The 14,098-nt window shown below is 41.4% G+C and overlaps 1 pseudogene; it reads left to right on the forward strand.

Annotated features, from left to right (window-relative positions):
- Positions 1 to 811: 811 nt before the first annotated feature.
- LOC113161076 lies at positions 812 to 13,188 on the forward strand (annotated as a pseudogene).
- Positions 13,189 to 14,098: the final 910 nt, after the last annotated feature.

Consider the following 14,098-nt stretch of genomic DNA (forward strand, 5'->3'; position numbering starts at 1 on the left):
TCAAGAATACAGAGCAAGAAATTCAGACTGAAGATAAATCCCAATGTTTCCATTACTGTATGTCTAAAGCCTACAATAGCTGCATTTTCCCCAGTAGTCAGTCTAGACTTGCATACACTAGAATAATTCAGGCAGTGCTGCTGAGCTTTAATAGCTTTCCATTATTTGAACTGGGCAGACTGCAGCCTTCAAGGCTCTATCACTCAGAAGCTAATACTTTAAGCTGCCTGAGCATTGTTATCCCTACAAAATCAATTAAGTAACTAAATAGGTCATTTACAGCTCAGCACTGAAAAAAACACGATCTTATTGTGTTTGCTGCATCTTAATTTAGAGCTACAGTACATTGAGTAGATGTGGTGTTAGTTCTGTGGGTTAAAGACATTTAAGTTAACTTTCTGCTTCTTTTCCCTCAGAAACGTTGTTCAAATGTACAATTGTAGGTTTTCTTAAACTGTCTCAAGTGAGACAGAAACAGTAGATCATGTGTTTTTCTTTCTTCCATTCATTCAAACATACTAACGTGCAGGGCTGGACGTGATTATGCAGAAAACCGTTTTCTTATTCCAAACTTATCACCTGTGAGTCACTGTGAATCAGGTTTGGCCCGTGGGTGAGTGGGTGTGGGACGCAGGGAAGGAGGATGGGAGGGGGAAGGCGGGACGTGCACAAGTTGTCCATGTCGGTGGAGCGCACCGTGAGTCCAACCTTACCACGTTCGGGAGCGCAAAGGAAAAAGGTCCTGCAAAGGTTCCACAAGCGTCTGTACCAGCTTACTGACAACACTTCAGTCATCACCGTCGTCTTTTTTTTTTGCAGAAAGCTTCGCTAAGCGCTGATGTATCGATGAATTTCTCCGGGAAACTAACCACCGTCTTCCTGCTGGTGCTCCTCGCAGCGCAAGGTAAGACACGGCGCGCCGTGGATCGGTGCGCAAAAACGTACCATTGTACCCAGCACTGGAGGTGTCGGTCTGTCTGTCTTTCTTTTCTCACGTCACTTTTAAGTTATCGGTACCGTCTCTCGCCTCCTGTCAACTCTCCTTTGCGCTTCTGAGTGGATAATCAATTGTGTTTATTTCAAATGCCGAGTGGAAACGCTCGATAGAAGCAGACAGCTGCTCTGACTCCAGTTTAGAAAGCAAGTTGGATGACGTGTGTAAATAAATTTGAGACATTGTTCTCAAAGTATTGAGTGTGTTATATTCTTACACTGGGTTTAGGTTCAGTTTGCTCAGAGCTTTTCCACTGTGGCACATGCATCTTAAAAAGGGACAACATATGGATGAGGCATGTGTTTCTCCAACAGCTGGCCGATGACTGGCAATGTTGATTCCATCCCTACATCTTCCTCATGTACTGAGGTTTCTCCACCCACAGAGGTCAGAGGTCAGGGTTAGGTAGTACATCACAGTATAGCCTCTGAGCTGTATGAAAAGGTTGAACTGGATGCTGGTGGTTAGAGTCTGTAGTTTTGAACCTAAAAATCGCTGCTACATCACCGTAGCACATTGTCTGTATCACCCTTTCTTCCTGTTTCCAAAAACATACACCCACTTTTTAGGTGTATGTTAAGTCTTTAATGCCTGAAAGGCTTCAAGTCCCCCGTGTGCTTTAAAACAGCAGATTGTGAAGTGGGGCCCTTGAGCGGCTCTCGCGGGATCCTGAGCAGAACAAAGAATAGATAAATGCTTTAGAGAAAAACTTTTGTGCTGTATGCTGATGATGTAGATGAATGGTTGTTTTGATCCTGGAGACTGGTTTCTTGGGAGGGCCTCTTTGCCATTGGGAGCAAACAGGATAATGAGCACTGCATCTAAGTGTAGGATAAAGTGACTGGTAAGTGGATATATCGTTTTTGGCAGCATCTTTGTTCTTTGCATCAGTGCTGACTGTAGTTTTTACACTCACCTGCCAGTCAAAAAGTGTCTGAGCTCTAATGTTTCTTTAAGTTTAAGTTTAAGTTTGTCTGAAATGTGGTGTATGGAGTTCTCCCATGGGAGCAGAACTAAGTGCCTTAGGTCATGCTTCAGTCATTTTGCGAAAGACAGTGGCTTCACACGTCATGCAAGCTGTTGCAGATTTTGAGTCAAAGAGATGGGACGCGTCTTCTACGACACATGGGTCAGACTCACCGGCTTCTCTCTTCCTCCGCCTCGCACTGTCATTATCGTCAGTTAGAGAGATTTATCCACAGCCGACTGCTTTGTCGCTTTACCCTTGAACTAGGCAAATTTGAAAAGGAACAAGAAAATGGTGCCATGGAGGGATGACAGTGTCAATACTTTCACAGGAGAACAGAGGAAATCTAGTCTTTGTCCTTGCTAGTTAGAGCCGGTTAACTTGGCTGGTCTGAGGAAAAAAACCCCAGAAATACAGTATGAAAGGATTTTGCCTTCACCTTCCCTCTGTGCTCTGTCTCTCTTCTCTTCCCTCTTTCCCTCAATCCCTCATTGGCTGTGTCGGCTTTTGTGTGATTCTGAACAGGGGCTGTGCAGATGCAGATAAGTGCCTGGAAAAAAACACATATTGCAACACACACACTCCCAGTGGTGTTCCCGATTAGTGGGCTTCAGAAGGCATCGTCTCCTGCCATCCAGGATCAGGTGACTTCTCCCCAGGACAGGAAATGCTGATCCTGCAGTCCAAAGGATTGGGGTGTTTTAGTCCAAAAGAGAAGCCGCTTGGAGTAGCTTGGGAGTAAGAAGTGAGAGACCTGTACAGCATCGGATTGTTGTTATTGGAGTTATGACATTCAAAATAAAGTTGCAGCCTGAGGGATGGATTGTGTGCACATCAGCATATTTCAGGACAGAATAGAGTCCATAAGGTTTGAGTGATTAACACGAGTGATGGCCTGCATCTACAGAGATAGTGGATCCAATGTACATTATGTTTCAAGCTTTATCCCAGATCTCACCTTACTGCGCATTTTAATAGACTGCAGTTGTGTGTTGACAGTCTGAAGACAATCTGCTTTTTAAACAAGGTCTGCCCAGTAGAGCATGAAGGGCAAGTTGTCATCCCAACAGACTTTGTTGGCTGTAGTGTGGCCAACAAAAAGCCAAAATGTTATTTCTTTCAGCAGTATTCGAAATGGTTCATGTTAAGCCCCTGTAGCCTTTATCTACATTAAGTCTGCTTGTATGGAGTTTGCTTGCATCATCAAGCATATTTGCTCCTCTGCCAGACTTAAATGCTCTTCTAAGCTTCGAACTACAGAACAGCTCTCTAGTCTGTCTCCCAGCAGCAGTAAAGTATGACAGGCAATCAGCGTGTGTGTGTGTGTGTGTGTTTGTGTGTGCGCAAGTTAGTGTGCACGTGGCTTAAGGACTGTGTGGTGACTTGAGGATCCTCTTAACGCGATTGTCGTGTGATTATTGCAACCAAACCCCTCGCACACATTCTGTGTAACCACCACAGGCACAAGCAGAGACCCTATTCCACCCCCTATGGATGGATTAATCATCCTCCCCTCCAACTACCACCACACACACACTTTCACACGCTTTTTCACACAAACACACACACACTCCTGCTGCCCGATTCCTCTGGGATGTCCTGGTCTTCAGTGCTGGCAGTGAAGTGAGTCATGCTGGCAGACAGAGGAAGAGACAGGAAATAGGAATCTCAACATTTCAGATGGAGGACAAGGACATTTACAACTTTGCACTCTCTGTTTTCTTTGGACTGGTCTCTGTTTCTCCTGGTATATGGTGTGTTTTGTATTGTATTATTTGTCCAATGTGTTTAAAACTAGTACAATTGAAGCCTTTATTTCTTAAAGGACTATACCGCAACATTGTCATTTATTGTCAACATTGTCTCCCTTTCCTGATGTTTCTGTACACTAGTAAGCCGTCTATTGATCGATCAAGCCATTAATCCATTTCCAATTTGCATTTTTGTTTTGTTCATGGAAACCTAACAACATTTGTGTAAAAACTTCCTTTCTCTTCATGGACCATGATGGTTTTCTTGGTTGGTGTGAGGAATGTAATCACTAAATGTCCCATTTGGTAAAACTCAAAAGGAAGAAACATGTTAAAAGCAACAACTATGGTCATCATGTCTTTTTAAAGCTATTTTAAGGCATTTATGCCATTAATTTGATAGTACAAGTAAGAAGACAGACAGGAAACATTGGAGAAGAGAAGGGATATGACATGCACCAAAGGTCACCAGTCAGACTCCAACCAGGGACACAGATGCAGTTACATGGCATGTGCTGTAACCGTTCAGCTACCAGGGTGCTCTGGCTGTCATGTCATTTGATCCACATGTTTCCATTATTTCATTGCAGATCACTGAATTGGGAAAATAAGCCCAAGTTACTAAATAGAAAATTCTTGTTTTGCTTTTTTTTTAATGCAAAATATTTCCAGGTCCTCCTGCAAAAAAGCATCTCTAGAAATGTTTAGATTTTGCTTAGGTAAACTTAAACCAGTTGTTAAGGAGAGCTCTCACGACAGATTACACACACAAAGTAATCTGTCATTTGATTTTTAAAATGTACCTAGAAACTTTGAGAGCTATTGTGAGAATTTGTTATATCAGAACTAGACCGCACTATTTTTTAAACATAGTGAAGATGGTTAGCTGGTTTTAAGCGAAGTCTTGCTGTGACGTAGCCAATAGATATTAACCCAGGACATTTACATACTTTTTGACCTGCTTGCAATAGAGATGCTAAGACTGACTTAACAGTTTCCCGGCAGTAGGGACTCCATCATTTAACTTCTCTCCTGGCATTGACACCAGTGCACTGTACTGTATTGGTCATTGTCACCAATAGCAGTATAGAATTCGTCAAAATAAGCGTCTGTGTCACGATATCCTGATGTGACACAGTTTCCTTCCACTGTGACATAAAATACAAGATGAAACAAGCACTTGTTGTATCTGAAAGTAATTTTTGTTCCCAAAGTCCCACATGTGAAGCAGGGTCGTCATTAGCTTGTTGTCGTGTAGTCTTCTAAGATGAAAACATGGAGGCACGGAGCCATCGCATTTCATGCATCACAGAACATGTGCAGACGCTGCACAGATACATACACTCATAGTTACATATATATATATATATATATATATATATATATATATATATATACTATGTATGTAGGCGAGCTCTCATACATGAAGACATACATAGGTCACATCATGCCATATGTTTTAAGGAATGGTCACAGCACTCTCAGTAATCACCATGGATCCTCTAGTGCGTCATGCAGCATGTCAGAGTCAGGCCATCAAAAACCCTGGAGAGCAAAAACACACTATCTGGCTTTTCACTGCTTTTTCTTGCTGTCACTTTCCTCCTCCTATCTCCTCTCACCACCGTCGCTCTCTCTCGTTGTATCTCTTTTCCATGCACTCGCATACACTGTCAGCCATGTATTATTGGAGTGTAATTAGCTCCTTCAAAGTGTCCACCACCCGCTTCTAGCCTCATCGTGTTAAGCACATGCCTCATCAAAGAGTCTCCCACAGGCCATGGGTCTTCCCGCAGCTTCAAACTCCTGTAGTCATGAGAGTCAGTCTCACTATTTGGTTTGCTAATTCGAAATCACCACAGATATTTGAGGGTGCCATGCCTGACTGCTTGACTTGGTTTCATCCACGTCAGAACAAAGGCTTATCACTTTCTTGTTATACCACAAAGACGAGTGTAGGAAATGTGACTGTCAAACTGATTTTCATCAGCAGAGATGATTAACAACATGCTAAAACTGGAAAAAATAGAAGGCATATTTTGTTATTATCTTAGGGAGAAATTATAATGACATATGAAGTGGTTCTAGGGATAATTACATTAAGGGCTGGTCCACCATTTCAGTCCAAACTGCAATCTCAGCGACTATTGAGTTTCCAGTAAATGAACTCTATGTCTGCTCTGTTAACTTTTCACAAAGTAAAAATATTTATTAGATATTATCATCATCCTTAACTGTACTTGTGTCTAGTTCTAATTAGCAAATAGCATTTACTGATTGCTGCTGCTATAAAGTAAACATCTGGGTATAACTGATTTATAATTGACACTTTATGAAACTGGAATGTTGAAAATATTATTCCACAGCTGGTTGAACACAAATGACATGAGCTCAGGGCAGAAGAAAGAAGACTAATCGAAAGCATCCTTGATCAGAAATCTTTTATAAATAACTTCTTGTCACTGTCATGTGCATATAAATTAACTCAAATTATACCCTCATGTTGAAGCGAGCGTGTGTGGATTCAGCTGAGGTGAAAGAGCAAAGTTTATAATTAACTGTCTTTAAACTAAGGCTACTTAAGCTCTTAAGTGGCAGAACAAAGAAGGGAGCAGGGGAGTGACCGTGTCAACAGAGCAAGAAAAAAAAAAATTGGTTCAATTTATTTTGTCCCTGTGAACAAAAGGTCCAATTAATTGAGCTGAATGTATAGTGATTGCCCTGGTTTTCCCTTGGCCAATTAGAGGCTTAAACAAGGTTCTGGCAGAGCAGCGAATTAGGGAGCAGCGGGCAGTTTTCAAGGCAGGTACCTAAAGCGGAAATTACTTAAGTGTCTCTCGAGGGAGGCTTTTTCATTAAGCTTTAAGACTCAACGTACCTCTCGCTGTGACCTCACAAATGTATTGGTAAAAAGTTGTATAGTATAATTTAAATCGATTAGAACTACATCAGGAAGCGTTTTGTTTTGACAGTCAACCTCTTGGCATAAATCTGTTTGTTAATTTTTTTAAGACTAAACTTCAAAACAACGTTTTGGGCTTTCTCTTCTTATTTATTTCCCCAAAGAGCTCGGTTACATTGCTTTTGTCGCGGTGGTAAGTCTGAAAATGTTTCAGGCAATAATGTAGGAAGGGAAAAGCTGTGCGAGCTGATTTTCTGAGGGGGCTTGAATAGCCTCTGTCTCTACTGGTCTGCACCCTGCTGTGTATGCACTGATTATGAGACTGTGTGTGATTCACACCTCACTGTGGATTTATGAGAGATAGTGATAGAGGTTTAGATAAAATTAAATGCGTAATATGTTTGGCACAAATGAAGCCAGCATTTTGTTAATGTTCTAAGTTAACACCTTTATCTAGGGCTAATTATTGTCTGGAGTCAGATGTGTGTTTTTTTTTTGTTTTGGGTCTTTTTTGTGTGCACCAGATGTTGTAATTATCAAAGCATTGTGAGTCTAGAGATAGAATTTTTAGCTCAGTAAGCTGAGTCTACCCCTGAGCTGTGTTAGTCCCCTGGGAATTTGTAAATTAAAATTGTACTCTGTAAATGTTTTAAGAGGTGTTTTCACTGTGTTTCTGTGTAATCACTGTTAGGCTGGGACGTTTCCTGACATGCTTCACATTCAGATCAGATTCAGAGCCCCTAAAATGAACAAGGGATAGAAGTCGATTGTATTGTTATTTCCCTGGCCTTGGTGAGTCTGAGCTGTGAACATGAGCAAACAAAGAAGTATCTCAGAATAAGGCACCAGACAAAGTGTAATCTGGGATCTTTGCAAGATATTCATCTAGTGGTACTCCCTGCAGCAATAAACAGAAGAACTGTACGGACAGTGAAAATGAAATATGTGTTCAACCATATAGGTTCAGATGATATCAAAGCACCATACCTACTGTAGTTTATTATATATACATTTCTGTCTCTAGAAGTCAACAACAGACACACGCTACAACTATTTTAGCTACTGTCACACAGTATTTCAGTTCAGCTTCTTGTACCAGTTACAGTGATACATAAACACATTAGTGAGGCTGTAACCTTCTGGTTTGAAGAGAGTTAACTGACCCGCACAGAAAGAAAGTGTCCCATCGACGGACCATGTTTTATTTAGTTGTTGCCAAGGAAACAAACCTTTTTCAATGACTGTGGCTATTTGTGTGGGTTGTGCCCCATTTGCCCTTTTGGTGAAACACATTTTCCTCCATCTCTAAAATGATTCATGCATCTTCATGAATAGAGGGATGGTAGCTGGATAGTGTAGTTGTAAGATCACCGGCCCTCCCATGGGGTTCAAATCCCAGCTCCGGCCTACCTCCCGTAGGGGTCTTGAGGCAAGACCTCCTTACGCGTACCCTGCCTTTACCTTGTACCTTTTAAATCGCTTTGGATAAAAGCGTCTGCCAAATATCTAAATGTAAATGGTTTGGGACTGTGTTAAACTTCTTGTTTTGAAAGCTGTGATGGGAGAAGTCGGCCTTTGCTATTATTTAGTACAGATATGTACAGAGGATTTGGAGCCATTATTGAAGTCGGAAGTTGTGCTATCGGTGAGAGTGTATTCTGTCTCAAGGGAGGCAACATTTTCTGCTTGGACAGGCGTGGGTCTATGTGCCATCCCTGGCACTAGTGTTACTAGTGGCAGTTTTCCACAATATGACCTCTAATCCAACCTTGCAAAGGGCACTCACGTCTACAACACTACGCTCTCTTTTGCTTAAAAGCATCTCGTGTGTGGAGATGCCGCAAAAGCTTTCAGGCTTTGCCTTGACTGAATAAACAGGTAAGCAAAATGCTTCGATCTCCCATCTCTCTCTGTGTAAAGCAAACAGACATTTCACCCAAATCAAACTAACTAAATGCAAGTAGCTTTGTCTTTATTTTCTCCGGATATCCACTGGCCCAAGAAGAGTGGAGGTGAATGGAATTTAGTTTGTGGCGCAAACAAAATGACTGAATGATGATTTTTATGAACTGATCCTTTTTTAAAAATCTCAAAAATCAAAGTAAGAATGGTGAGGAATATTGATGCCACTACCACCAATAACTGCTCCTGTGTTTCTCTTTGTGTCGTTCTGCTTCTCTATTTCTATTTCTATTTCTATTTGAAAGACTACAAAATGGTTTTGTCGATCATCATGAAAAAAACACTGTGTCCCTTTAATATTTTGTTTGTTTAACTATTTTCAGTGACTGAGCTTTTACATATATTGAAGTTTAATTTACTTGCAGTGATGGTCTTTGAAGACATCTCAACACCCACAATTTAACACAGGAAATGTAAAATTCCATTATTCACTGCTGTTTGTCATTATAATTGCTTATCTCTTTATTCCGTTTGTTCTTTTTCTAATTCTTTTCTGTTTCTTTAGGCTGTTTTTCATCTAAAGCAGAGGACAGATTGTTTCGGAGGTTGTTCCGACGGTACAACCAGTTCATCCGACCAGTGGAGAATGTATCTGATCCAGTCACAGTGGAGTTTGAGGTTTCCATATCTCAACTAGTCAAAGTGGTAAGAAGAGACAATCGATATAAAAACCAATATAACAGCATATTGCTCATCCATTCATCGAAGTCCCTTTTCTCTTGCCGACTAAGTCACCCTTTCTGTCCCTACAGGATGAAGTCAATCAGATCATGGAGACCAATCTGTGGCTGAGACATGTGAGTACTGTTGATCCTGTATGAGATGTCTGTCACATTACTTGTTCACACTGAAGTATGCTAAGTTTCTGACTTGCAGGTCTGGAATGACTACAAACTCAGATGGGTTCCTGCCGAATATGACGGGATTGAGTTCATACGAGTTCCATCCAATAAAATCTGGAGACCAGACATTGTTTTGTACAACAAGTAGGTTTTAATGCGCAGATGACAAGAAGCAACCAGCTCCATGATCAGTGCACTATGTGCATTAATGCACTTAATGCTAGATTTCTGTTGCATTATTTATGTTATAGCCACTCATCAAATGGCTCTCACTAACCTCCTGCTTTTTAGTTTGCATCTCTCTACTTTTCGTTTATACAGTTCTGCCCTTTTCAGTGATTATTATTATATAATATATAATATTCTCTCACAGTGCTGTAGGCGATTTTCTTGTGGAAGACAAGACCAAGGCTCTTCTGAAGTTCGATGGCACCATCACCTGGATTCCTCCAGCGATTTTTAAGTCTTCCTGCCCCATGGACATCACCTACTTCCCTTTTGACTACCAGAACTGCTCCATGAAGTTTGGCTCCTGGACCTATGACAAGGCCAAGATTGACTTGGTGCTCATTGGCTCAAAGGTCAGATATAGACAAGGAGAAAGTCCTGGCCATCTAACTGTTTTTATTTTACTATACATTTCATATCTTTCTCATATCTTCAGAAAACCTTTAGTCAGTCATCTCATTTTCACACTGCAACTGTTAAGCCGTTCACTTAAAATAACATTTGCTTCATATTTGCATATCTCCAGGTAAACCTGAAAGACTTCTGGGAAAGTGGAGAGTGGGAGATCATAGATGCACCAGGATACAAGCATGACATCAAGTATAACTGCTGTGAAGAGATCTACCCAGACATTACCTACTCCTTCTACATCCGACGCCTGCCGCTTTTCTACACCATCAATCTCATTATTCCCTGCCTCCTCATTTCCTTCCTTACAGTGCTGGTCTTCTACCTCCCATCTGACTGTGGTGAGAAGGTCACCCTATGTATCTCTGTCCTTCTCTCTCCTCACTGTTTTCCTGCTGGTCATAACTGAGACCATCCCTTCAACGTCACTCGTCATCCCTCTGATCGGCGAGTATCTTCTCTTCACCATGATTTTTGTCACACTCAGCATTGTTATTACTGTCTTTGTGCTGAATGTTCACTACCGCACCCCCATGACTCACACAATGCCAGAGTGGGTGAGGTCTGTGTTCCTCGGGGTACTGCCAAGAGTGATGCTGATGAGACGACCTATTGACCAGGGATGCTCCACCCCTGTCATTACAGGGGGGGCAGGAGTAGGAGGTGGTGGAGGAAGCAGTGGGGGAAACAAGAAACGAAAGAACAGTGTAGGAAGTGGATCAGGAAGTGTAAGTGTTGGAGGAATAACTGGAGGTGTAGCGTGTCCACCACTGGATGGTGGCTCTGGAGCAGGAGGGGCCTCCTCAGCTGGTGGATCCATGAACTGTGTGGAGTACGGCGAGATGAACCGCGATATGAAGCGGGATATGAACAGGAGATGCCCATACAGAGGCAAGGAGGTACCGACTCCTGTCCCTCCACTGAAGGTGCCACCTCCGCCTCCCCAGGCACCACAGGCCCAGGGACCCCAGGAGTCAGAGCTCCCTAAGCTCTCAAGGCCGCTAAATGCCCCATCACCTGTCAACGCTGTGGTTGCCTTCTCCGTGGTGTCACCAGAGATCAAGCAGGCCATCGAGAGCGTCAAGTACATTGCAGAGAACATGAGGACTCGCAACAAAGCCAAGGAGGTAAATAAGGAAGCTTCACCTGCCTGTGTTGATTAAACTGTTTCTCAATTAGGCAGTAGAACTATTAGTGGTGTAATGCAAAATGTATTTTTCATTTATACCTTGAACTGTGGGATAGTGCTAAATATATTTGACATTATAAACTGTGGATTGAAGAAAAGAATTGCAGATCATTGAGTAATCAAAATAATTCATGGTTGCTGTCAGAGATTACCCCCAGAGTAATTACATTATGTATCTTGCAATGGAAGGTCTAATAATAATCCCTGATTTAGTTTCACACTTAGTAGACAAAAATATTCCCTGAACAGCGGGATAGTTCACACTCTCTTTTTAAGAAAAAAATAACATTACAGCTTTAATGTAAGATTAAATGATGTGTTAAAGCCAACACGACATGACATGTTATGATTAATCTGTAAATCTGAAGTAGCATATTTACTGTATGGGATAATTAAACATAGATTACACCGAACAAACATGGTGTGGTGCATAAGGGTCAGTGAACAAACAAGCCTGGGGGACATCTGGTCTTAAATGCATCTGTGGATGGTCTAGCTAGTTGTACCCTGTTGCAATTGCCCCATAAATATTCTGCCTGGACCTAAAGAGAGACAAAAGCACAAAATAAGAGAAAGACATATCCTCAAGGTCATTGGAAATGTGTGGGGGCTATCACAGGAGCCTTAGCCATAACCACTAATCGTGAGCCAAAAACCACGGTTTAACCCTGAAATAAAAGAACTGGATTTTTGTCCCCAGATTTCTGTGCACAGATTCTGTACTCACAATGTACACAGATGAACATAAACACGTAACAATAAAGCTTTATTGTATGTATGTTATCTCAGCAGTGTGTGGTTTTCTACTGAGCTCGGTCCATGATTTAGAAACCATTTACACGGGGATATAAAGGGAGCGTAAATCTGCGTGTTACAGATGGAGGGCTTTGCGTATGCCTCTCTCGCACTCTGGATGGTCCTGATATGTTTGTTGCTTCAGCTCTATCTTTTTTTAGCAAAGCTTTGCTCTTGTCGCTGATGCATACAGAATGGCCAAACTGCCTCCTCTATAGGCACATAATGGCATTATGGTCAGTGCAGTCACGATCCTATTATCCACACCTGACCGATTGAGGAGTAGGCCTGATATATACACATACAGTATAGTGTATAAACTCTAATTATAATCAGATTCATAGAAGCAAATAGTGATGGTCCCCTGGGCCTATCTTACAAGCAGCCAATTGGTGCTGTTGCTTTAATATTCACAATTATCATTTAGCAAATAACTTTCAAGTATTTTTAAGGAGAGACAGACGATATCATTGTGCATTTCTTCCAATTGTACATGTACCTAAATTGTCTACTTTCCTCTCCACAGGTGGAGGATGATTGGAAATACGTTGCCATGGTTATCGACAGGATCTTCCTGTGGGTTTTTGTGACAGTGTGTGTGCTGGGAACTCTGGGACTTTTCCTTCAGCCACTCATCAGTTTCTTTAAATGAGGCACTTATCTTCATCCTCACTCTCTCTTTTATTCTACCTCCGCCTCTCTCCGTAACCCACTTGAATTACTTTGGGAAGAATTGTTCCTGTTGCTCCATCTCTTAGCTATCTGGGCTCTCTTCTCTTGTTTTCCCCCTTTTTATTTTTATTTTGTTTGTCTCTACTCTTTCCATCTTTCACTCTCCTCTGGATCCCAGTCATCTGCCATTGCTTATAGTAGCCCTCAGCTGTTTCCACATATGACTTACCCAGATTCCCCTATTTCTCCTTTGCCATCTACTCTATGTGCACGCAAGGCTGTTCTCCAGTCTCCTTGTCTAAATCACAGTTTTTTTCAACTGTAATTTTAACATCTGCTGTCCGTCTTTGCCTCTCTCTGTTTTTCACCTCTCATGTGCCATGCTAGGACCTGCCACTGCCTACAGCGTATCTCTCCTCTACCACTGTGTGCATTGTTCTCTGCATTTTCACTCTGTGGTTTACTGAAAATATCTTTGTTATTGGACAGTGTAATGACATTTCAGGTAATCACTTAAGTAATTATCATTATAATTACTGTAGTAGTATCTTAGTATCTGTAGTAGTATCTTAAGATATGAATGACTGCGAAAGAAGAGCCTGAATACCTTTATGAGTTTTGCAGTAGCACTTTGTCATTGAATGCCAATGCAATAAGGACAATACAGTTTTGAGAAAGACTATACAGTATGTCCTCTTATCATGTCTACTTCACTTTTTGACAACTGGTAATGATATGTACATAGGGTTTAGTGATGTAAAGGTCATTTGAATGCTTTCATTTTTCTTCAGGATAGATTTCTTGTTGTCAAATACCTGCATTCACCTCTAAATCTTCCTTGTACATACCTTTGTAAAATGTGGAGTTTGTTATGCATGGCCTGTGAGAGGGACAGTATCTCATTTTACACCCTTAACGATGATATGTATTCCATATGGTGTCACTGTAAGTCTAATTATGCACCAACTGAATTCACATCAGTGCAAACTAAAAATGTATACAAACACTTTAAATTGCACAATGTAGAATAAACTAAGAAAAAGACTTAAAGTAATCAAATTGTCTCAAGTAACTTCAAACACAACATTATGGGCTAAATGTCTCTAAATGTGAAGGTTTTTTTTTTCCTTGATGTCTGTGTGAGTTTCCCTCTGTCCCACAATCTGTTTGTGTGACCACCTGCCCAGAGAGGAGGGTACTGTTGTTTAAGAGGAATAATAAAGTAACAGATTATAGTGGCCAACATCTGTATGATAAGAGAAAGGCAGAAGCTGTAAAAAGAGGTGGAGATGACGGTGGAGAAGGAGTGAGAGATGAATTTAGGAATGGGTGAAAAACCAAATGCCATAGTAGGCCATCAAAATACTGCAGGTCAGTGGAAATTGTCA

Source organism: Anabas testudineus, chromosome 10, assembly GCF_900324465.2.
Source record: "Anabas testudineus chromosome 10, fAnaTes1.2, whole genome shotgun sequence".
NCBI classification, from domain to species: domain Eukaryota; kingdom Metazoa; phylum Chordata; class Actinopteri; order Anabantiformes; family Anabantidae; genus Anabas; species Anabas testudineus.